The following is a 3,609-nucleotide window of genomic DNA, read 5'->3' as shown; positions in this document are numbered from 1 at the left end:
CACATCTCCTGATTTGACAGGTGTTTTCTTTACTATTGAGCCACCTGGGAAACCCCTGCATGCTTAGTTGCTCAGTTGTGTCTAACTCTTTGTGATCCCATGCACTGGAGCCTGCCAGGCTCCTCTGTCTATGGGATTCTCCAGGCAAGAATACTGGAGTGGGTAGCCATTCTCTTCTGCAGGGTAGCCCCTACGTGCCCCTAAAATATTCATGTTGCCAAAGGCTTTTTCTCAATCCTCATCTCAAACTAAACATTCTCTTTGTGTTCTTTTATACACTTTAATGGTTTCAACCACAAACGTGCTCACATTGCTAATCTGACTTCATTTTTTGACTCTAAAGGCTTATTTTTAATAGCCCATCTAGCATCCCTACCAGTGTTCTGTCAGACTTAAAATATTAAAGCTGAACATCCCTTCCTAGTTAACTCTCTTCTATTTTATTGAAATCTCAGTGTATTGAGTCAAATTCATTTATTCAGTTGACTCAGGCCATAAAATTGGGAGCTATTCTTCTCTTCCACATCTCCTTCACGTCCCATGTCTTATCAGTCTCTAACTTCTGTAGATCTTACTTTAACTATCTTTCTTATTCATTCCCTTGATCTGATGTCATTTGCTGCTGTCCTTTTTTAAAGGAATTTGTTACCTGTCATCACCTCTGTTCCTTTGGCTTCCTAAGGGGTTTTTAGGTAGCCTGTCTCAGTCATCCTGATCCATCTTCTACAAGTCAACAAGAGAGATTTTGCTGAGGCTAATCTGATCATGTCTACTTAATATTTATTCTGTCTCCTGATTGTTTTCTTAGTCTGGCTTTGTCCCACTCCTCTAGCCTCATCTCTCACCACTTCCAGCATTTTAACCCATTTTAAAACCATATGGAAGCCTTTTTTTTTTTTTTGTCCACAATGGCACCTCTAGGTACTGCATATGCTATTTCCTTTGACTGGACTACTCTTCCATTCTTCATCTGCCTGTTGCATTCTGACTCATTTTCAAGACTTTCAGAGTCACTTCTCTTTGGAAACCTTTTCCTGTGCTAAGTTGCATTTCTTTCGGAGTTTTCTTCTGTTTTTCCATGACACCCTATGTTGTTGTTTAGTCACTCAGTCGTGTCTGACTCTTTGGCAATTCCATGGACTGTAGCTGACCAGGCTCCCCTCTCCAAGGGACTTCCTAGGTAAGAATATTGGAGTGGGTTGCCATTTCCTTTTCTGGGAGGTCTTCCTGGCCAAGGAATCAAACCCATGTCTCCTGCATTGGCAGGCAGATTCTTGACCACTGAGCCACCAGGGAAGCCCATAAAACCCTATACATGCATGCATTATGGCACTTACCACACTGTGAGTTATAATTATTTACTTGTTATACTTGTCTTTCTCCCCCCACTTGTCCGAGAGTCCTTTAAAAGTAAGGACTATGTTTTGTTCAATCCTTATCCACAGTCACTGACACAAAGTATTTGCTTAGTACATGTAGGTTAATTTGAAAAAGCAAAGCTGGAAGATAGCTGGTATGCACAGCTTTATACTGTTTATAAATGCCACCTATTTATACTCCAAAAGGGGCTTAAGTGACATGATGTGAAAGAGGTAGGGTTAATGATTTTCCTAGGAAGCTGCTCTCATAGCCACGCGGGTCTTCCCCTCTTCTGATTGTTCTAGAGAGCTTTGTGATTACTTGCACAAATTGTGGAGAGCATGATTTGAGAATCAGAAGACCCAGTTTTGCCATTATTTTTCTTAGCTCCTTGATAAAGTCATTCAGCATTTCTGGTTTACTCTTTGTCATCTGTAAACAGAGAACTTTGGATTAAATCAGTTATTTTCAAGCTTATAAAAACTATGGAATAATTTCCTAAGTTTAAAGTCTCCTGAGTAAGACCACCAGATGAAAGCAAGAGCTATCTGGTTGACCACTAAGGGTCGTCTGCTTGACATCCATCCTCTGCAGTGGCCCCTGAAAGGGCTTTGTGAATCAGAGTGTACAAATTATTTGAACAATAAATCTCTTAAATTCTATTTAAGTGCTCATATCCAATTATCATTATTACTTAGTTAGCAATTTTTTTTTTTGTCATGAGTTACACCTTCTCCCTAATGAAAAGGATATATCGCCCGGAGGGCTGATAGTCAGCTGATGCGTGGGTGTTCAGTCACTGTCGTGTGTGACTCTTTGGGACCCAATAGACTGTAACCCACTAGGCTCCTCTGTCCATGGAATTCTCCAAGCAAGAATACTACAGTGGGTTGCTGGGCCAATTCCAAGCTGATCATTAAATATTTGTGCAGTCACTCTGGTTTCTAGTGGGTGCTGCTATGTATGGAGGTAGGAAAGGAAAAATTACAAATTGGCACTTTTTTCTTTTCTCTTTCCTCCTTTTTTCTTTTTAATAAACTTTTATTGGATATGGCCTAATTCTTTTTCTTTCTTTCATTTTTCCCTTTATTCAAAGTTATTTATTTTTTCCTATTTATTATAATCTTCAGAAATTGAAATCATGTCTCAATTTCTACATTAGTGATAGCTCAGTTTGTAAAGAATCTGTTGGCAATGCAGGTGACCCTGCTTTGATTTCTGGGTTGGGAAGATCAGCTGGAGAAGGGATAGGCTATTCACTCCAGTATTCTTGGGCTTCCCTTGTGACTCAGCTGGTAAAGGATCCACTTGCAATGCGGGAGACATGGGTTCGATCCCTGGGTTGGGAAGATTGCCTGGAGAAGGGAAAGGCTACCCACTCCAGTATTCTGGCCTAGAGAATTCCATGGACTGTATAGTCCCTGGGGTCCCAAAGAGTTGGACAGGACTGAGCGACTTTCACTTTCACACTTTATAAATTAGTACACTTCAAGTGCTATTCTTTTTTATTTAGACTTTGATCCCTTTGTTCAGTTCAGTTGCTGTCGTGTCCGACTCTTTGCGATCCCATGGACTGCAGCATGCCAGGCCTCCCTGTCAGTCACCAACGCCCAGAGTTTACTCAAACTCATGTCCATTGAGTCGATGATGCCATTCAGCCATATCATCCTCTGTCGTCCCCTTTTCCTCCAAACTTCAATCTTTCCCAGCATCAGGGACTTTTCCAATCAGTCAGTTCTTTGCAACACATGGCCAAAGTATTGGAGTTTCAGCTTCAACATCAATCCTTCCAATGAATATTCAGGACTGATTTCCTTTAGGATGGACTGGTTGGATCTCCTTACTGTCCAAGGGACTCTCAAGAGTCTTCTCCAACACCACAGTTCAAAAGCATCAATTCTTTGGTGCTCAGCTTTCTTTATAGTCCAACTCTCACATCCATACATGACTTCTGGAAAAACCATAGCTTTTTCTAGATGGACCTTTGCTAGCAAAGTGATGTCTCTGCTTTTTAATATGCTGTCTAGGTTGGTCATAGCTTTTCTTCCAAGGAGCAAGCGTCTTTTAATTTCATGGCTGCAGTCACCATCTGCAGTGATTTTGGAGCCCAAGAAAATAAAGTCTCTCACTGTTTCCCCATCTATTTGCCATGAAGTGATGGGACCAGATGCCATAATCTTTGTTTTCTGAATGTTGAGCTTTAAGCCAACTTCTTCACTCTCCTCTTTCACTTTCATCAAGAGGCTCTTT

The 3,609-nt window shown here is 41.0% G+C and overlaps 1 protein-coding gene across 1 annotated transcript in view; it reads left to right on the top strand.

Annotated features, from left to right (window-relative positions):
- The window catches only part of PLCZ1 (phospholipase C, zeta 1), a 48,723-nt gene that overhangs the window by 38,362 nt on the left and 6,752 nt on the right, over window positions 1–3,609 (top strand). The window lies entirely within an intron of this gene.

This window comes from Bison bison, unplaced genomic scaffold, assembly GCF_000754665.1.
Source record: "Bison bison bison isolate TAMUID 2011002044 unplaced genomic scaffold, Bison_UMD1.0 scf7180017864370, whole genome shotgun sequence".
NCBI lineage: Eukaryota > Metazoa > Chordata > Mammalia > Artiodactyla > Bovidae > Bison > Bison bison.
The sequence above is the reverse complement of the archived record's forward strand: the minus strand, read 5'-3'. Positions and strand labels throughout refer to the sequence as shown.